This window comes from Lithobates pipiens, unplaced genomic scaffold (genome assembly GCF_037356315.1).
Source record: "Lithobates pipiens isolate NorthernLeopardFrog02 unplaced genomic scaffold, aLitPip1_a1.2 Scaffold_18, whole genome shotgun sequence".
Lineage (NCBI taxonomy): Eukaryota > Metazoa > Chordata > Amphibia > Anura > Ranidae > Lithobates > Lithobates pipiens.
Window position 1 is genome coordinate 580,969,508 of NW_027507758.1, and position 17,646 is coordinate 580,987,153.

At 53.4% G+C, this 17,646-nt stretch overlaps 31 non-coding genes across 31 annotated transcripts; all 31 read left to right on the top strand.

Annotated features, from left to right (window-relative positions):
- The first annotated feature begins 341 nt into the window (after window positions 1-341).
- On the top strand, window positions 342-412 carry TRNAG-GCC (transfer RNA glycine (anticodon GCC)). The gene has a single exon. It is a non-coding gene; the product is annotated as a tRNA-Gly (tRNA).
- A 361-nt stretch (window positions 413-773) lies between these two features.
- On the top strand, window positions 774-846 carry TRNAA-UGC (transfer RNA alanine (anticodon UGC)). The gene has a single exon. It is a non-coding gene; the product is annotated as a tRNA-Ala (tRNA).
- A 575-nt stretch (window positions 847-1,421) lies between these two features.
- On the top strand, window positions 1,422-1,492 carry TRNAG-GCC (transfer RNA glycine (anticodon GCC)). Its single transcript has one exon. It is a non-coding gene; the product is annotated as a tRNA-Gly (tRNA).
- A 318-nt stretch (window positions 1,493-1,810) lies between these two features.
- TRNAA-AGC (transfer RNA alanine (anticodon AGC)) lies at window positions 1,811-1,883 on the top strand. The gene has a single exon. It is a non-coding gene; the product is annotated as a tRNA-Ala (tRNA).
- A 670-nt stretch (window positions 1,884-2,553) lies between these two features.
- On the top strand, window positions 2,554-2,624 carry TRNAG-GCC (transfer RNA glycine (anticodon GCC)). Its single transcript has one exon. It is a non-coding gene; the product is annotated as a tRNA-Gly (tRNA).
- A 361-nt stretch (window positions 2,625-2,985) lies between these two features.
- On the top strand, window positions 2,986-3,058 carry TRNAA-UGC (transfer RNA alanine (anticodon UGC)). Its single transcript has one exon. It is a non-coding gene; the product is annotated as a tRNA-Ala (tRNA).
- Window positions 3,059-3,633: 575 nt separating this feature from the next.
- TRNAG-GCC (transfer RNA glycine (anticodon GCC)) lies at window positions 3,634-3,704 on the top strand. The gene has a single exon. It is a non-coding gene; the product is annotated as a tRNA-Gly (tRNA).
- A 318-nt stretch (window positions 3,705-4,022) lies between these two features.
- On the top strand, window positions 4,023-4,095 carry TRNAA-AGC (transfer RNA alanine (anticodon AGC)). The gene has a single exon. It is a non-coding gene; the product is annotated as a tRNA-Ala (tRNA).
- Window positions 4,096-4,765: 670 nt separating this feature from the next.
- TRNAG-GCC (transfer RNA glycine (anticodon GCC)) lies at window positions 4,766-4,836 on the top strand. Its single transcript has one exon. It is a non-coding gene; the product is annotated as a tRNA-Gly (tRNA).
- Window positions 4,837-5,197: 361 nt separating this feature from the next.
- On the top strand, window positions 5,198-5,270 carry TRNAA-UGC (transfer RNA alanine (anticodon UGC)). Its single transcript has one exon. It is a non-coding gene; the product is annotated as a tRNA-Ala (tRNA).
- A 575-nt stretch (window positions 5,271-5,845) lies between these two features.
- Window positions 5,846-5,916, top strand: TRNAG-GCC (transfer RNA glycine (anticodon GCC)). The gene has a single exon. It is a non-coding gene; the product is annotated as a tRNA-Gly (tRNA).
- Window positions 5,917-6,234: 318 nt separating this feature from the next.
- Window positions 6,235-6,307, top strand: TRNAA-AGC (transfer RNA alanine (anticodon AGC)). The gene has a single exon. It is a non-coding gene; the product is annotated as a tRNA-Ala (tRNA).
- Window positions 6,308-6,977: 670 nt separating this feature from the next.
- Window positions 6,978-7,048, top strand: TRNAG-GCC (transfer RNA glycine (anticodon GCC)). The gene has a single exon. It is a non-coding gene; the product is annotated as a tRNA-Gly (tRNA).
- Window positions 7,049-7,409: 361 nt separating this feature from the next.
- Window positions 7,410-7,482, top strand: TRNAA-UGC (transfer RNA alanine (anticodon UGC)). The gene has a single exon. It is a non-coding gene; the product is annotated as a tRNA-Ala (tRNA).
- A 575-nt stretch (window positions 7,483-8,057) lies between these two features.
- On the top strand, window positions 8,058-8,128 carry TRNAG-GCC (transfer RNA glycine (anticodon GCC)). Its single transcript has one exon. It is a non-coding gene; the product is annotated as a tRNA-Gly (tRNA).
- A 318-nt stretch (window positions 8,129-8,446) lies between these two features.
- TRNAA-AGC (transfer RNA alanine (anticodon AGC)) lies at window positions 8,447-8,519 on the top strand. The gene has a single exon. It is a non-coding gene; the product is annotated as a tRNA-Ala (tRNA).
- Window positions 8,520-9,189: 670 nt separating this feature from the next.
- TRNAG-GCC (transfer RNA glycine (anticodon GCC)) lies at window positions 9,190-9,260 on the top strand. The gene has a single exon. It is a non-coding gene; the product is annotated as a tRNA-Gly (tRNA).
- Window positions 9,261-9,621: 361 nt separating this feature from the next.
- On the top strand, window positions 9,622-9,694 carry TRNAA-UGC (transfer RNA alanine (anticodon UGC)). The gene has a single exon. It is a non-coding gene; the product is annotated as a tRNA-Ala (tRNA).
- A 575-nt stretch (window positions 9,695-10,269) lies between these two features.
- Window positions 10,270-10,340, top strand: TRNAG-GCC (transfer RNA glycine (anticodon GCC)). The gene has a single exon. It is a non-coding gene; the product is annotated as a tRNA-Gly (tRNA).
- Window positions 10,341-10,658: 318 nt separating this feature from the next.
- On the top strand, window positions 10,659-10,731 carry TRNAA-AGC (transfer RNA alanine (anticodon AGC)). Its single transcript has one exon. It is a non-coding gene; the product is annotated as a tRNA-Ala (tRNA).
- Window positions 10,732-11,401: 670 nt separating this feature from the next.
- On the top strand, window positions 11,402-11,472 carry TRNAG-GCC (transfer RNA glycine (anticodon GCC)). The gene has a single exon. It is a non-coding gene; the product is annotated as a tRNA-Gly (tRNA).
- Window positions 11,473-12,481: 1,009 nt separating this feature from the next.
- TRNAG-GCC (transfer RNA glycine (anticodon GCC)) lies at window positions 12,482-12,552 on the top strand. The gene has a single exon. It is a non-coding gene; the product is annotated as a tRNA-Gly (tRNA).
- Window positions 12,553-12,870: 318 nt separating this feature from the next.
- On the top strand, window positions 12,871-12,943 carry TRNAA-AGC (transfer RNA alanine (anticodon AGC)). Its single transcript has one exon. It is a non-coding gene; the product is annotated as a tRNA-Ala (tRNA).
- Window positions 12,944-13,613: 670 nt separating this feature from the next.
- On the top strand, window positions 13,614-13,684 carry TRNAG-GCC (transfer RNA glycine (anticodon GCC)). The gene has a single exon. It is a non-coding gene; the product is annotated as a tRNA-Gly (tRNA).
- A 361-nt stretch (window positions 13,685-14,045) lies between these two features.
- TRNAA-UGC (transfer RNA alanine (anticodon UGC)) lies at window positions 14,046-14,118 on the top strand. Its single transcript has one exon. It is a non-coding gene; the product is annotated as a tRNA-Ala (tRNA).
- A 575-nt stretch (window positions 14,119-14,693) lies between these two features.
- Window positions 14,694-14,764, top strand: TRNAG-GCC (transfer RNA glycine (anticodon GCC)). Its single transcript has one exon. It is a non-coding gene; the product is annotated as a tRNA-Gly (tRNA).
- Window positions 14,765-15,082: 318 nt separating this feature from the next.
- TRNAA-AGC (transfer RNA alanine (anticodon AGC)) lies at window positions 15,083-15,155 on the top strand. The gene has a single exon. It is a non-coding gene; the product is annotated as a tRNA-Ala (tRNA).
- A 670-nt stretch (window positions 15,156-15,825) lies between these two features.
- Window positions 15,826-15,896, top strand: TRNAG-GCC (transfer RNA glycine (anticodon GCC)). The gene has a single exon. It is a non-coding gene; the product is annotated as a tRNA-Gly (tRNA).
- A 361-nt stretch (window positions 15,897-16,257) lies between these two features.
- TRNAA-UGC (transfer RNA alanine (anticodon UGC)) lies at window positions 16,258-16,330 on the top strand. The gene has a single exon. It is a non-coding gene; the product is annotated as a tRNA-Ala (tRNA).
- Window positions 16,331-16,905: 575 nt separating this feature from the next.
- TRNAG-GCC (transfer RNA glycine (anticodon GCC)) lies at window positions 16,906-16,976 on the top strand. Its single transcript has one exon. It is a non-coding gene; the product is annotated as a tRNA-Gly (tRNA).
- A 318-nt stretch (window positions 16,977-17,294) lies between these two features.
- On the top strand, window positions 17,295-17,367 carry TRNAA-AGC (transfer RNA alanine (anticodon AGC)). Its single transcript has one exon. It is a non-coding gene; the product is annotated as a tRNA-Ala (tRNA).
- The last annotated feature ends 279 nt before the right edge of the window (window positions 17,368-17,646 follow it).

Consider the following 17,646-nt stretch of genomic DNA (forward strand, 5'->3'; position numbering starts at 1 on the left):
CGAAAGAAAGGCCTTTGGGCCTGCACGCAAGCAAATATCGATTGGCATAGGAAAGGGCAACGTAGCAGAGGATGGTTTCGATCCATCGACCTCTGGGTTATGGGCCCAGCACGCTTCCGCTGCGCCACTCTGCTCTTGTCGCTGACCAACCTCAACAACCACATGTGGATGTAGTTTGCCAGCGATTCCCACGGGGAGTGGGTCCATGTGGCAAAGTCACAATGTAGACGACTAGGCGTTTCCATTGATTTTCGACCAGCGAATCCCAAGTCAAGCGTGGGCGAGAGCTGGACTCTCCTAGACCAGCTGAGCGAGGGTGGTGGCAAGTGGCCCGGCGTGGAGCATTGGTGGTTCAGTGGTAGAATTCTCGCCTGCCACGCGGGAGGCCCGGGTTCGATTCCCGGCCAATGCAATTATGGGCTCTTTGTGTTTGCAGCGCTCTCCCCCAATTTCCAGCCCCGTGGAGTGCATCAAGGCACAAGGTGTTTCTTGTCGAGAATGTACTAGGCGGTGTGAGTGCTTTTTGAAACCAGCCTTCTCCCAATTACATCATTGAAACCCATGGGGCCATACCTCTGAAGGGGCTCAGTTGTCAAAGGTCGTAGGAGGGAAAAAAAAGGGGGGTGCAAACCTTCTACGCTAGGAAAGCGGGTGGCTCTCCTGGTGTCTAGCGGCCAGAGCAGGTTGTGGATTTCGCAAAACTGACTATATTTTACACATAGCCCAGGAGAGGACAGGGATCAGCCATAGCGCAAGCAACACACTCGAGCAAAGGGGGATTAGCTCAAGTGGCAGAGCGCTCGCTTTGCATGCGAGAGGTAGCGGGATCGATGCCCGCATTCTCCAAACGCAGCTTTCCTGGTTTCACGGGAGGCACCTTGCTTTTGTGTTTGATGTTGAAGCTTGGAACCGAGCGCCGTGAGCAACATGGGAAGCCGGAGTGCTCCTCATAACATGTGCCAAGGCATTGCCACGTTTTTGTGGTGGCATCTGTGGCTTCAGCCAAAGTCACGTAGGCAGTATTGGACAAAAGCAATCAATTAAAGAAAGCACGACCAGGCTTCCATGGCCAAGAGACAATATTCCATTAGGGGGAAAGGTGCCAGTGCCATGCTTACGCTGAGAGCTTTGGACTCGTTGAATCACCTGAATCAGGTTCAACTTCTCTTTGTGTGCGAAAGAAAGGCCTTTGGGCCCGCAAGCAAATATCGATTGGCATAGGAAAAGGCAACGTAGCAGAGGATGGTTTCGATCCATCGACCTCTGGGTTATGGGCCCAGCACGCTTCCGCTGCGCCACTCTGCTCTTGTCGCTGACCATCCTCATGGATTTCGACAAGCGAATCCCAAGTCAAGCGTGGGCGAGAGCTGGACTCTCCTAGGCCAGCTGAGCGAGGGTGGTGGCGCCTGGCCCGGCGTGGAGCATTGGTGGTTCAGTGGTAGAATTCTCGCCTGCCACGCGGGAGGCCCGGGTTCGATTCCCGGCCAATGCAATTATGGGCTCTTGGTGTTTGTAGCTCTCTCCCCCAATTTCCAGCCCCATGGAATGCCTCAAGGCACAAGGTGTTTCTTGTCGAGAATGTATTAGGCGGTGTGAGTGCTTTTTGAAACCACCTTCTCCCAATGACATCATTGAAACCCATGGGGCCATACTTCAGAAGGGGCTCAGTTGTCCAAGGTCTTGGGGGAGTGGCTCTCCTGGTGTCTAGCGGCCAGAGCAAGTTGTGGATTTAGCAAAACTGCCTATAGTTTACACATAGCCCAGGAGAGGACAGGGATCAGCCATAGCACAAGCAACAACCTCAAGCAAAGGGGGATTAGCTCAAATGGTAGAGCGCTCGCTTAGCATGCGAGAGGTAGCGGGATCGATGCCCGCATTCTCCAAATGCAGCTTTCCTGATTTGCCAGGAGACACCTTGCTTTTGTGTTTGATGTTGAAGCTTGGAACCGAGCGCCGTGAGCAACATGGGAAGCCGGAGTCCTCCTCATAACGCGTGCCAAGGCGTTGCCACGTTTTTGTGGTGGCAACTGTGGCTTCAGCCAAAGTCACGTAGGCAGTGTTGGACAAAAGCAATCTAGTAAACAAAGCACGAGCAGGCCTCCATGGCCAAGAGACAATATTTCATTAGCGCAAAAGGTGCCAGTGCCATGCTTACGCTGAGAGCTTTGGACTCGTTGAATCACCTGAATCAGGTTCAACTTCTCTTTGTGTGCGAAAGAAAGGCCTTTGGGCCCGCACGCAAGCAAATATCGATTGGCATAGAAAAAGGCAACGTAGCAGAGGATGGTTTCGATCCATCGACCTCTGGGTTATGGGCCCAGCACGCTTCCGCTGCGCCACTCTGCTCTTGTCGCTGACCAACCTCAACAACCACATGTGGATGTAGTTTGCCAGCGATTCCCACGGGGAGTGGGTCCATGTGGCAAAGTCACAATGTAGACGACTAGGCGTTTCCATTGATTTTCGACCAGCGAATCCCAAGTCAAGCGTGGGCGAGAGCTGGACTCTCCTAGACCAGCTGAGCGAGGGTGGTGGCAAGTGGCCCGGCGTGGAGCATTGGTGGTTCAGTGGTAGAATTCTCGCCTGCCACGCGGGAGGCCCGGGTTCGATTCCCGGCCAATGCAATTATGGGCTCTTTGTGTTTGCAGCGCTCTCCCCCAATTTCCAGCCCCGTGGAGTGCATCAAGGCACAAGGTGTTTCTTGTCGAGAATGTACTAGGCGGTGTGAGTGCTTTTTGAAACCAGCCTTCTCCCAATTACATCATTGAAACCCATGGGGCCATACCTCTGAAGGGGCTCAGTTGTCAAAGGTCGTAGGAGGGAAAAAAAAGGGGGGTGCAAACCTTCTACGCTAGGAAAGCGGGTGGCTCTCCTGGTGTCTAGCGGCCAGAGCAGGTTGTGGATTTCGCAAAACTGACTATATTTTACACATAGCCCAGGAGAGGACAGGGATCAGCCATAGCGCAAGCAACACACTCGAGCAAAGGGGGATTAGCTCAAGTGGCAGAGCGCTCGCTTTGCATGCGAGAGGTAGCGGGATCGATGCCCGCATTCTCCAAACGCAGCTTTCCTGGTTTCACGGGAGGCACCTTGCTTTTGTGTTTGATGTTGAAGCTTGGAACCGAGCGCCGTGAGCAACATGGGAAGCCGGAGTGCTCCTCATAACATGTGCCAAGGCATTGCCACGTTTTTGTGGTGGCATCTGTGGCTTCAGCCAAAGTCACGTAGGCAGTATTGGACAAAAGCAATCAATTAAAGAAAGCACGACCAGGCTTCCATGGCCAAGAGACAATATTCCATTAGGGGGAAAGGTGCCAGTGCCATGCTTACGCTGAGAGCTTTGGACTCGTTGAATCACCTGAATCAGGTTCAACTTCTCTTTGTGTGCGAAAGAAAGGCCTTTGGGCCCGCAAGCAAATATCGATTGGCATAGGAAAAGGCAACGTAGCAGAGGATGGTTTCGATCCATCGACCTCTGGGTTATGGGCCCAGCACGCTTCCGCTGCGCCACTCTGCTCTTGTCGCTGGCCATCCTCATGGATTTCGACAAGCGAATCCCAAGTCAAGCGTGGGCGAGAGCTGGACTCTCCTAGGCCAGCTGAGCGAGGGTGGTGGCGCCTGGCCCGGCGTGGAGCATTGGTGGTTCAGTGGTAGAATTCTCGCCTGCCACGCGGGAGGCCCGGGTTCGATTCCCGGCCAATGCAATTATGGGCTCTTGGTGTTTGTAGCTCTCTCCCCCAATTTCCAGCCCCATGGAATGCCTCAAGGCACAAGGTGTTTCTTGTCGAGAATGTATTAGGCGGTGTGAGTGCTTTTTGAAACCACCTTCTCCCAATGACATCATTGAAACCCATGGGGCCATACTTCAGAAGGGGCTCAGTTGTCCAAGGTCTTGGGGGAGTGGCTCTCCTGGTGTCTAGCGGCCAGAGCAAGTTGTGGATTTAGCAAAACTGCCTATAGTTTACACATAGCCCAGGAGAGGACAGGGATCAGCCATAGCACAAGCAACAACCTCAAGCAAAGGGGGATTAGCTCAAATGGTAGAGCGCTCGCTTAGCATGCGAGAGGTAGCGGGATCGATGCCCGCATTCTCCAAATGCAGCTTTCCTGATTTGCCAGGAGACACCTTGCTTTTGTGTTTGATGTTGAAGCTTGGAACCGAGCGCCGTGAGCAACATGGGAAGCCGGAGTCCTCCTCATAACGCGTGCCAAGGCGTTGCCACGTTTTTGTGGTGGCAACTGTGGCTTCAGCCAAAGTCACGTAGGCAGTGTTGGACAAAAGCAATCTAGTAAACAAAGCACGAGCAGGCCTCCATGGCCAAGAGACAATATTTCATTAGCGCAAAAGGTGCCAGTGCCATGCTTACGCTGAGAGCTTTGGACTCGTTGAATCACCTGAATCAGGTTCAACTTCTCTTTGTGTGCGAAAGAAAGGCCTTTGGGCCCGCACGCAAGCAAATATCGATTGGCATAGGAAAGGGCAACGTAGCAGAGGATGGTTTCGATCCATCGACCTCTGGGTTATGGGCCCAGCACGCTTCCGCTGCGCCACTCTGCTCTTGTCGCTGACCAACCTCAACAACCACATGTGGATGTAGTTTGCCAGCGATTCCCACGGGGAGTGGGTCCATGTGGCAAAGTCACAATGTAGACGACTAGGCGTTTCCATTGATTTTCGACCAGCGAATCCCAAGTCAAGCGTGGGCGAGAGCTGGACTCTCCTAGACCAGCTGAGCGAGGGTGGTGGCAAGTGGCCCGGCGTGGAGCATTGGTGGTTCAGTGGTAGAATTCTCGCCTGCCACGCGGGAGGCCCGGGTTCGATTCCCGGCCAATGCAATTATGGGCTCTTTGTGTTTGCAGCGCTCTCCCCCAATTTCCAGCCCCGTGGAGTGCATCAAGGCACAAGGTGTTTCTTGTCGAGAATGTACTAGGCGGTGTGAGTGCTTTTTGAAACCAGCCTTCTCCCAATTACATCATTGAAACCCATGGGGCCATACCTCTGAAGGGGCTCAGTTGTCAAAGGTCGTAGGAGGGAAAAAAAAGGGGGGTGCAAACCTTCTACGCTAGGAAAGCGGGTGGCTCTCCTGGTGTCTAGCGGCCAGAGCAGGTTGTGGATTTCGCAAAACTGACTATATTTTACACATAGCCCAGGAGAGGACAGGGATCAGCCATAGCGCAAGCAACACACTCGAGCAAAGGGGGATTAGCTCAAGTGGCAGAGCGCTCGCTTTGCATGCGAGAGGTAGCGGGATCGATGCCCGCATTCTCCAAACGCAGCTTTCCTGGTTTCACGGGAGGCACCTTGCTTTTGTGTTTGATGTTGAAGCTTGGAACCGAGCGCCGTGAGCAACATGGGAAGCCGGAGTGCTCCTCATAACATGTGCCAAGGCATTGCCACGTTTTTGTGGTGGCATCTGTGGCTTCAGCCAAAGTCACGTAGGCAGTATTGGACAAAAGCAATCAATTAAAGAAAGCACGACCAGGCTTCCATGGCCAAGAGACAATATTCCATTAGGGGGAAAGGTGCCAGTGCCATGCTTACGCTGAGAGCTTTGGACTCGTTGAATCACCTGAATCAGGTTCAACTTCTCTTTGTGTGCGAAAGAAAGGCCTTTGGGCCCGCAAGCAAATATCGATTGGCATAGGAAAAGGCAACGTAGCAGAGGATGGTTTCGATCCATCGACCTCTGGGTTATGGGCCCAGCACGCTTCCGCTGCGCCACTCTGCTCTTGTCGCTGACCATCCTCATGGATTTCGACAAGCGAATCCCAAGTCAAGCGTGGGCGAGAGCTGGACTCTCCTAGGCCAGCTGAGCGAGGGTGGTGGCGCCTGGCCCGGCGTGGAGCATTGGTGGTTCAGTGGTAGAATTCTCGCCTGCCACGCGGGAGGCCCGGGTTCGATTCCCGGCCAATGCAATTATGGGCTCTTGGTGTTTGTAGCTCTCTCCCCCAATTTCCAGCCCCATGGAATGCCTCAAGGCACAAGGTGTTTCTTGTCGAGAATGTATTAGGCGGTGTGAGTGCTTTTTGAAACCACCTTCTCCCAATGACATCATTGAAACCCATGGGGCCATACTTCAGAAGGGGCTCAGTTGTCCAAGGTCTTGGGGGAGTGGCTCTCCTGGTGTCTAGCGGCCAGAGCAAGTTGTGGATTTAGCAAAACTGCCTATAGTTTACACATAGCCCAGGAGAGGACAGGGATCAGCCATAGCACAAGCAACAACCTCAAGCAAAGGGGGATTAGCTCAAATGGTAGAGCGCTCGCTTAGCATGCGAGAGGTAGCGGGATCGATGCCCGCATTCTCCAAATGCAGCTTTCCTGATTTGCCAGGAGACACCTTGCTTTTGTGTTTGATGTTGAAGCTTGGAACCGAGCGCCGTGAGCAACATGGGAAGCCGGAGTCCTCCTCATAACGCGTGCCAAGGCGTTGCCACGTTTTTGTGGTGGCAACTGTGGCTTCAGCCAAAGTCACGTAGGCAGTGTTGGACAAAAGCAATCTAGTAAACAAAGCACGAGCAGGCCTCCATGGCCAAGAGACAATATTTCATTAGCGCAAAAGGTGCCAGTGCCATGCTTACGCTGAGAGCTTTGGACTCGTTGAATCACCTGAATCAGGTTCAACTTCTCTTTGTGTGCGAAAGAAAGGCCTTTGGGCCCGCACGCAAGCAAATATCGATTGGCATAGGAAAGGGCAACGTAGCAGAGGATGGTTTCGATCCATCGACCTCTGGGTTATGGGCCCAGCACGCTTCCGCTGCGCCACTCTGCTCTTGTCGCTGACCAACCTCAACAACCACATGTGGATGTAGTTTGCCAGCGATTCCCACGGGGAGTGGGTCCATGTGGCAAAGTCACAATGTAGACGACTAGGCGTTTCCATTGATTTTCGACCAGCGAATCCCAAGTCAAGCGTGGGCGAGAGCTGGACTCTCCTAGACCAGCTGAGCGAGGGTGGTGGCAAGTGGCCCGGCGTGGAGCATTGGTGGTTCAGTGGTAGAATTCTCGCCTGCCACGCGGGAGGCCCGGGTTCGATTCCCGGCCAATGCAATTATGGGCTCTTTGTGTTTGCAGCGCTCTCCCCCAATTTCCAGCCCCGTGGAGTGCATCAAGGCACAAGGTGTTTCTTGTCGAGAATGTACTAGGCGGTGTGAGTGCTTTTTGAAACCAGCCTTCTCCCAATTACATCATTGAAACCCATGGGGCCATACCTCTGAAGGGGCTCAGTTGTCAAAGGTCGTAGGAGGGAAAAAAAAGGGGGGTGCAAACCTTCTACGCTAGGAAAGCGGGTGGCTCTCCTGGTGTCTAGCGGCCAGAGCAGGTTGTGGATTTCGCAAAACTGACTATATTTTACACATAGCCCAGGAGAGGACAGGGATCAGCCATAGCGCAAGCAACACACTCGAGCAAAGGGGGATTAGCTCAAGTGGCAGAGCGCTCGCTTTGCATGCGAGAGGTAGCGGGATCGATGCCCGCATTCTCCAAACGCAGCTTTCCTGGTTTCACGGGAGGCACCTTGCTTTTGTGTTTGATGTTGAAGCTTGGAACCGAGCGCCGTGAGCAACATGGGAAGCCGGAGTGCTCCTCATAACATGTGCCAAGGCATTGCCACGTTTTTGTGGTGGCATCTGTGGCTTCAGCCAAAGTCACGTAGGCAGTATTGGACAAAAGCAATCAATTAAAGAAAGCACGACCAGGCTTCCATGGCCAAGAGACAATATTCCATTAGGGGGAAAGGTGCCAGTGCCATGCTTACGCTGAGAGCTTTGGACTCGTTGAATCACCTGAATCAGGTTCAACTTCTCTTTGTGTGCGAAAGAAAGGCCTTTGGGCCCGCAAGCAAATATCGATTGGCATAGGAAAAGGCAACGTAGCAGAGGATGGTTTCGATCCATCGACCTCTGGGTTATGGGCCCAGCACGCTTCCGCTGCGCCACTCTGCTCTTGTCGCTGACCATCCTCATGGATTTCGACAAGCGAATCCCAAGTCAAGCGTGGGCGAGAGCTGGACTCTCCTAGGCCAGCTGAGCGAGGGTGGTGGCGCCTGGCCCGGCGTGGAGCATTGGTGGTTCAGTGGTAGAATTCTCGCCTGCCACGCGGGAGGCCCGGGTTCGATTCCCGGCCAATGCAATTATGGGCTCTTGGTGTTTGTAGCTCTCTCCCCCAATTTCCAGCCCCATGGAATGCCTCAAGGCACAAGGTGTTTCTTGTCGAGAATGTATTAGGCGGTGTGAGTGCTTTTTGAAACCACCTTCTCCCAATGACATCATTGAAACCCATGGGGCCATACTTCAGAAGGGGCTCAGTTGTCCAAGGTCTTGGGGGAGTGGCTCTCCTGGTGTCTAGCGGCCAGAGCAAGTTGTGGATTTAGCAAAACTGCCTATAGTTTACACATAGCCCAGGAGAGGACAGGGATCAGCCATAGCACAAGCAACAACCTCAAGCAAAGGGGGATTAGCTCAAATGGTAGAGCGCTCGCTTAGCATGCGAGAGGTAGCGGGATCGATGCCCGCATTCTCCAAATGCAGCTTTCCTGATTTGCCAGGAGACACCTTGCTTTTGTGTTTGATGTTGAAGCTTGGAACCGAGCGCCGTGAGCAACATGGGAAGCCGGAGTCCTCCTCATAACGCGTGCCAAGGCGTTGCCACGTTTTTGTGGTGGCAACTGTGGCTTCAGCCAAAGTCACGTAGGCAGTGTTGGACAAAAGCAATCTAGTAAACAAAGCACGAGCAGGCCTCCATGGCCAAGAGACAATATTTCATTAGCGCAAAAGGTGCCAGTGCCATGCTTACGCTGAGAGCTTTGGACTCGTTGAATCACCTGAATCAGGTTCAACTTCTCTTTGTGTGCGAAAGAAAGGCCTTTGGGCCCGCACGCAAGCAAATATCGATTGGCATAGAAAAAGGCAACGTAGCAGAGGATGGTTTCGATCCATCGACCTCTGGGTTATGGGCCCAGCACGCTTCCGCTGCGCCACTCTGCTCTTGTCGCTGACCAACCTCAACAACCACATGTGGATGTAGTTTGCCAGCGATTCCCACGGGGAGTGGGTCCATGTGGCAAAGTCACAATGTAGACGACTAGGCGTTTCCATTGATTTTCGACCAGCGAATCCCAAGTCAAGCGTGGGCGAGAGCTGGACTCTCCTAGACCAGCTGAGCGAGGGTGGTGGCAAGTGGCCCGGCGTGGAGCATTGGTGGTTCAGTGGTAGAATTCTCGCCTGCCACGCGGGAGGCCCGGGTTCGATTCCCGGCCAATGCAATTATGGGCTCTTTGTGTTTGCAGCGCTCTCCCCCAATTTCCAGCCCCGTGGAGTGCATCAAGGCACAAGGTGTTTCTTGTCGAGAATGTACTAGGCGGTGTGAGTGCTTTTTGAAACCAGCCTTCTCCCAATTACATCATTGAAACCCATGGGGCCATACCTCTGAAGGGGCTCAGTTGTCAAAGGTCGTAGGAGGGAAAAAAAAGGGGGGTGCAAACCTTCTACGCTAGGAAAGCGGGTGGCTCTCCTGGTGTCTAGCGGCCAGAGCAGGTTGTGGATTTCGCAAAACTGACTATATTTTACACATAGCCCAGGAGAGGACAGGGATCAGCCATAGCGCAAGCAACACACTCGAGCAAAGGGGGATTAGCTCAAGTGGCAGAGCGCTCGCTTTGCATGCGAGAGGTAGCGGGATCGATGCCCGCATTCTCCAAACGCAGCTTTCCTGGTTTCACGGGAGGCACCTTGCTTTTGTGTTTGATGTTGAAGCTTGGAACCGAGCGCCGTGAGCAACATGGGAAGCCGGAGTGCTCCTCATAACATGTGCCAAGGCATTGCCACGTTTTTGTGGTGGCATCTGTGGCTTCAGCCAAAGTCACGTAGGCAGTATTGGACAAAAGCAATCAATTAAAGAAAGCACGACCAGGCTTCCATGGCCAAGAGACAATATTCCATTAGGGGGAAAGGTGCCAGTGCCATGCTTACGCTGAGAGCTTTGGACTCGTTGAATCACCTGAATCAGGTTCAACTTCTCTTTGTGTGCGAAAGAAAGGCCTTTGGGCCCGCAAGCAAATATCGATTGGCATAGGAAAAGGCAACGTAGCAGAGGATGGTTTCGATCCATCGACCTCTGGGTTATGGGCCCAGCACGCTTCCGCTGCGCCACTCTGCTCTTGTCGCTGACCATCCTCATGGATTTCGACAAGCGAATCCCAAGTCAAGCGTGGGCGAGAGCTGGACTCTCCTAGGCCAGCTGAGCGAGGGTGGTGGCGCCTGGCCCGGCATGGAGCATTGGTGGTTCAGTGGTAGAATTCTCGCCTGCCACGCGGGAGGCCCGGGTTCGATTCCCGGCCAATGCAATTATGGGCTCTTGGTGTTTGTAGCTCTCTCCCCCAATTTCCAGCCCCATGGAATGCCTCAAGGCACAAGGTGTTTCTTGTCGAGAATGTATTAGGCGGTGTGAGTGCTTTTTGAAACCACCTTCTCCCAATGACATCATTGAAACCCATGGGGCCATACTTCAGAAGGGGCTCAGTTGTCCAAGGTCTTGGGGGAGTGGCTCTCCTGGTGTCTAGCGGCCAGAGCAAGTTGTGGATTTAGCAAAACTGCCTATAGTTTACACATAGCCCAGGAGAGGACAGGGATCAGCCATAGCACAAGCAACAACCTCAAGCAAAGGGGGATTAGCTCAAATGGTAGAGCGCTCGCTTAGCATGCGAGAGGTAGCGGGATCGATGCCCGCATTCTCCAAATGCAGCTTTCCTGATTTGCCAGGAGACACCTTGCTTTTGTGTTTGATGTTGAAGCTTGGAACCGAGCGCCGTGAGCAACATGGGAAGCCGGAGTCCTCCTCATAACGCGTGCCAAGGCGTTGCCACGTTTTTGTGGTGGCAACTGTGGCTTCAGCCAAAGTCACGTAGGCAGTGTTGGACAAAAGCAATCTAGTAAACAAAGCACGAGCAGGCCTCCATGGCCAAGAGACAATATTTCATTAGCGCAAAAGGTGCCAGTGCCATGCTTACGCTGAGAGCTTTGGACTCGTTGAATCACCTGAATCAGGTTCAACTTCTCTTTGTGTGCGAAAGAAAGGCCTTTGGGCCCGCACGCAAGCAAATATCGATTGGCATAGGAAAGGGCAACGTAGCAGAGGATGGTTTCGATCCATCGACCTCTGGGTTATGGGCCCAGCACGCTTCCGCTGCGCCACTCTGCTCTTGTCGCTGACCAACCTCAACAACCACATGTGGATGTAGTTTGCCAGCGATTCCCACGGGGAGTGGGTCCATGTGGCAAAGTCACAATGTAGACGACTAGGCGTTTCCATTGATTTTCGACCAGCGAATCCCAAGTCAAGCGTGGGCGAGAGCTGGACTCTCCTAGACCAGCTGAGCGAGGGTGGTGGCAAGTGGCCCGGCGTGGAGCATTGGTGGTTCAGTGGTAGAATTCTCGCCTGCCACGCGGGAGGCCCGGGTTCGATTCCCGGCCAATGCAATTATGGGCTCTTTGTGTTTGCAGCGCTCTCCCCCAATTTCCAGCCCCGTGGAGTGCATCAAGGCACAAGGTGTTTCTTGTCGAGAATGTACTAGGCGGTGTGAGTGCTTTTTGAAACCAGCCTTCTCCCAATTACATCATTGAAACCCATGGGGCCATACCTCTGAAGGGGCTCAGTTGTCAAAGGTCGTAGGAGGGAAAAAAAAGGGGGGTGCAAACCTTCTACGCTAGGAAAGCGGGTGGCTCTCCTGGTGTCTAGCGGCCAGAGCAGGTTGTGGATTTCGCAAAACTGACTATATTTTACACATAGCCCAGGAGAGGACAGGGATCAGCCATAGCGCAAGCAACACACTCGAGCAAAGGGGGATTAGCTCAAGTGGCAGAGCGCTCGCTTTGCATGCGAGAGGTAGCGGGATCGATGCCTGCATTCTCCAAACGCAGCTTTCCTGGTTTCACGGGAGGCACCTTGCTTTTGTGTTTGATGTTGAAGCTTGGAACCGAGCGCCGTGAGCAACATGGGAAGCCGGAGTGCTCCTCATAACATGTGCCAAGGCATTGCCACGTTTTTGTGGTGGCATCTGTGGCTTCAGCCAAAGTCACGTAGGCAGTATTGGACAAAAGCAATCAATTAAAGAAAGCACGACCAGGCTTCCATGGCCAAGAGACAATATTCCATTAGGGGGAAAGGTGCCAGTGCCATGCTTACGCTGAGAGCTTTGGACTCGTTGAATCACCTGAATCAGGTTCAACTTCTCTTTGTGTGCGAAAGAAAGGCCTTTGGGCCCGCAAGCAAATATCGATTGGCATAGGAAAAGGCAACGTAGCAGAGGATGGTTTCGATCCATCGACCTCTGGGTTATGGGCCCAGCACGCTTCCGCTGCGCCACTCTGCTCTTGTCGCTGACCATCCTCATGGATTTCGACAAGCGAATCCCAAGTCAAGCGTGGGCGAGAGCTGGACTCTCCTAGGCCAGCTGAGCGAGGGTGGTGGCGCCTGGCCCGGCGTGGAGCATTGGTGGTTCAGTGGTAGAATTCTCGCCTGCCACGCGGGAGGCCCGGGTTCGATTCCCGGCCAATGCAATTATGGGCTCTTGGTGTTTGTAGCTCTCTCCCCCAATTTCCAGCCCCATGGAATGCCTCAAGGCACAAGGTGTTTCTTGTCGAGAATGTATTAGGCGGTGTGAGTGCTTTTTGAAACCACCTTCTCCCAATGACATCATTGAAACCCATGGGGCCATACTTCAGAAGGGGCTCAGTTGTCCAAGGTCTTGGGGGAGTGGCTCTCCTGGTGTCTAGCGGCCAGAGCAAGTTGTGGATTTAGCAAAACTGCCTATAGTTTACACATAGCCCAGGAGAGGACAGGGATCAGCCATAGCACAAGCAACAACCTCAAGCAAAGGGGGATTAGCTCAAATGGTAGAGCGCTCGCTTAGCATGCGAGAGGTAGCGGGATCGATGCCCGCATTCTCCAAATGCAGCTTTCCTGATTTGCCAGGAGACACCTTGCTTTTGTGTTTGATGTTGAAGCTTGGAACCGAGCGCCGTGAGCAACATGGGAAGCCGGAGTCCTCCTCATAACGCGTGCCAAGGCGTTGCCACGTTTTTGTGGTGGCAACTGTGGCTTCAGCCAAAGTCACGTAGGCAGTGTTGGACAAAAGCAATCTAGTAAACAAAGCACGAGCAGGCCTCCATGGCCAAGAGACAATATTTCATTAGCGCAAAAGGTGCCAGTGCCATGCTTACGCTGAGAGCTTTGGACTCGTTGAATCACCTGAATCAGGTTCAACTTCTCTTTGTGTGCGAAAGAAAGGCCTTTGGGCCCGCACGCAAGCAAATATCGATTGGCATAGGAAAGGGCAACGTAGCAGAGGATGGTTTCGATCCATCGACCTCTGGGTTATGGGCCCAGCACGCTTCCGCTGCGCCACTCTGCTCTTGTCGCTGACCAACCTCAACAACCACATGTGGATGTAGTTTGCCAGCGATTCCCACGGGGAGTGGGTCCATGTGGCAAAGTCACAATGTAGACGACTAGGCGTTTCCATTGATTTTCGACCAGCGAATCCCAAGTCAAGCGTGGGCGAGAGCTGGACTCTCCTAGACCAGCTGAGCGAGGGTGGTGGCAAGTGGCCCGGCGTGGAGCATTGGTGGTTCAGTGGTAGAATTCTCGCCTGCCACGCGGGAGGCCCGGGTTCGATTCCCGGCCAATGCAATTATGGGCTCTTTGTGTTTGCAGCGCTCTCCCCCAATTTCCAGCCCCGTGGAGTGCATCAAGGCACAAGGTGTTTCTTGTCGAGAATGTACTAGGCGGTGTGAGTGCTTTTTGAAACCAGCCTTCTCCCAATTACATCATTGAAACCCATGGGGCCATACCTCTGAAGGGGCTCAGTTGTCAAAGGTCGTAGGAGGGAAAAAAAAGGGGGGTGCAAACCTTCTACGCTAGGAAAGCGGGTGGCTCTCCTGGTGTCTAGCGGCCAGAGCAGGTTGTGGATTTCGCAAAACTGACTATATTTTACACATAGCCCAGGAGAGGACAGGGATCAGCCATAGCGCAAGCAACACACTCGAGCAAAGGGGGATTAGCTCAAGTGGCAGAGCGCTCGCTTTGCATGCGAGAGGTAGCGGGATCGATGCCCGCATTCTCCAAACGCAGCTTTCCTGGTTTCACGGGAGGCACCTTGCTTTTGTGTTTGATGTTGAAGCTTGGAACCGAGCGCCGTGAGCAACATGGGAAGCCGGAGTGCTCCTCATAACATGTGCCAAGGCATTGCCACGTTTTTGTGGTGGCATCTGTGGCTTCAGCCAAAGTCACGTAGGCAGTATTGGACAAAAGCAATCAATTAAAGAAAGCACGACCAGGCTTCCATGGCCAAGAGACAATATTCCATTAGGGGGAAAGGTGCCAGTGCCATGCTTACGCTGAGAGCTTTGGACTCGTTGAATCACCTGAATCAGGTTCAACTTCTCTTTGTGTGCGAAAGAAAGGCCTTTGGGCCCGCAAGCAAATATCGATTGGCATAGGAAAAGGCAACGTAGCAGAGGATGGTTTCGATCCATCGACCTCTGGGTTATGGGCCCAGCACGCTTCCGCTGCGCCACTCTGCTCTTGTCGCTGACCATCCTCATGGATTTCGACAAGCGAATCCCAAGTCAAGCGTGGGCGAGAGCTGGACTCTCCTAGGCCAGCTGAGCGAGGGTGGTGGCGCCTGGCCCGGCGTGGAGCATTGGTGGTTCAGTGGTAGAATTCTCGCCTGCCACGCGGGAGGCCCGGGTTCGATTCCCGGCCAATGCAATTATGGGCTCTTGGTGTTTGTAGCTCTCTCCCCCAATTTCCAGCCCCATGGAATGCCTCAAGGCACAAGGTGTTTCTTGTCGAGAATGTATTAGGCGGTGTGAGTGCTTTTTGAAACCACCTTCTCCCAATGACATCATTGAAACCCATGGGGCCATACTTCAGAAGGGGCTCAGTTGTCCAAGGTCTTGGGGGAGTGGCTCTCCTGGTGTCTAGCGGCCAGAGCAAGTTGTGGATTTAGCAAAACTGCCTATAGTTTACACATAGCCCAGGAGAGGACAGGGATCAGCCATAGCACAAGCAACAACCTCAAGCAAAGGGGGATTAGCTCAAATGGTAGAGCGCTCGCTTAGCATGCGAGAGGTAGCGGGATCGATGCCCGCATTCTCCAAATGCAGCTTTCCTGATTTGCCAGGAGACACCTTGCTTTTGTGTTTGATGTTGAAGCTTGGAACCGAGCGCCGTGAGCAACATGGGAAGCCGGAGTCCTCCTCATAACGCGTGCCAAGGCGTTGCCACGTTTTTGTGGTGGCAACTGTGGCTTCAGCCAAAGTCACGTAGGCAGTGTTGGACAAAAGCAATCTAGTAAACAAAGCACGAGCAGGCCTCCATGGCCAAGAGACAATATTTCATTAGCGCAAAAGGTGCCAGTGCCATGCTTACGCTGAGAGCTTTGGACTCGTTGAATCACCTGAATCAGGTTCAACTTCTCTTTGTGTGCGAAAGAAAGGCCTTTGGGCCCGCACGCAAGCAAATATCGATTGGCATAGAAAAAGGCAACGTAGCAGAGGATGGTTTCGATCCATCGACCTCTGGGTTATGGGCCCAGCACGCTTCCGCTGCGCCACTCTGCTCTTGTCGCTGACCAACCTCAACAACCACATGTGGATGTAGTTTGCCAGCGATTCCCACGGGGAGTGGGTCCATGTGGCAAAGTCACAATGTAGACGACTAGGCGTTTCCATTGATTTTCGACCAGCGAATCCCAAGTCAAGCGTGGGCGAGAGCTGGACTCTCCTAGACCAGCTGAGCGAGGGTGGTGGCAAGTGGCCCGGCGTGGAGCATTGGTGGTTCAGTGGTAGAATTCTCGCCTGCCACGCGGGAGGCCCGGGTTCGATTCCCGGCCAATGCAATTATGGGCTCTTTGTGTTTGCAGCGCTCTCCCCCAATTTCCAGCCCCGTGGAGTGCATCAAGGCACAAGGTGTTTCTTGTCGAGAATGTACTAGGCGGTGTGAGTGCTTTTTGAAACCAGCCTTCTCCCAATTACATCATTGAAACCCATGGGGCCATACCTCTGAAGGGGCTCAGTTGTCAAAGGTCGTAGGAGGGAAAAAAAAGGGGGGTGCAAACCTTCTACGCTAGGAAAGCGGGTGGCTCTCCTGGTGTCTAGCGGCCAGAGCAGGTTGTGGATTTCGCAAAACTGACTATATTTTACACATAGCCCAGGAGAGGACAGGGATCAGCCATAGCGCAAGCAACACACTCGAGCAAAGGGGGATTAGCTCAAGTGGCAGAGCGCTCGCTTTGCATGCGAGAGGTAGCGGGATCGATGCCCGCATTCTCCAAACGCAGCTTTCCTGGTTTCACGGGAGGCACCTTGCTTTTGTGTTTGATGTTGAAGCTTGGAACCGAGCGCCGTGAGCAACATGGGAAGCCGGAGTGCTCCTCATAACATGTGCCAAGGCATTGCCACGTTTTTGTGGTGGCATCTGTGGCTTCAGCCAAAGTCACGTAGGCAGTATTGGACAAAAGCAATCAATTAAAGAAAGCACGACCAGGCTTCCATGGCCAAGAGACAATATTCCATTAGGGGGAAAGGTGCCAGTGCCATGCTTACGCTGAGAGCTTTGGACTCGTTGAATCACCTGAATCAGGTTCAACTTCTCTTTGTGTGCGAAAGAAAGGCCTTTGGGCCCGCAAGCAAATATCGATTGGCATAGGAAAAGGCAACGTAGCAGAGGATGGTTTCGATCCATCGACCTCTGGGTTATGGGCCCAGCACGCTTCCGCTGCGCCACTCTGCTCTTGTCGCTGGCCATCCTCATGGATTTCGACAAGCGAATCCCAAGTCAAGCGTGGGCGAGAGCTGGACTCTCCTAGGCCAGCTGAGCGAGGGTGGTGGCGCCTGGCCCGGCGTGGAGCATTGGTGGTTCAGTGGTAGAATTCTCGCCTGCCACGCGGGAGGCCCGGGTTCGATTCCCGGCCAATGCAATTATGGGCTCTTGGTGTTTGTAGCTCTCTCCCCCAATTTCCAGCCCCATGGAATGCCTCAAGGCACAAGGTGTTTCTTGTCGAGAATGTATTAGGCGGTGTGAGTGCTTTTTGAAACCACCTTCTCCCAATGACATCATTGAAACCCATGGGGCCATACTTCAGAAGGGGCTCAGTTGTCCAAGGTCTTGGGGGAGTGGCTCTCCTGGTGTCTAGCGGCCAGAGCAAGTTGTGGATTTAGCAAAACTGCCTATAGTTTACACATAGCCCAGGAGAGGACAGGGATCAGCCATAGCACAAGCAACAACCTCAAGCAAAGGGGGATTAGCTCAAATGGTAGAGCGCTCGCTTAGCATGCGAGAGGTAGCGGGATCGATGCCCGCATTCTCCAAATGCAGCTTTCCTGATTTGCCAGGAGACACCTTGCTTTTGTGTTTGATGTTGAAGCTTGGAACCGAGCGCCGTGAGCAACATGGGAAGCCGGAGTCCTCCTCATAACGCGTGCCAAGGCGTTGCCACGTTTTTGTGGTGGCAACTGTGGCTTCAGCCAAAGTCACGTAGGCAGTGTTGGACAAAAGCAATCTAGTAAACAAAGCACGAGCAGGCCTCCATGGCCAAGAGACAATATTTCATTAGCGCAAAAGGTGCCAGTGCCATGCTTACGCTGAGA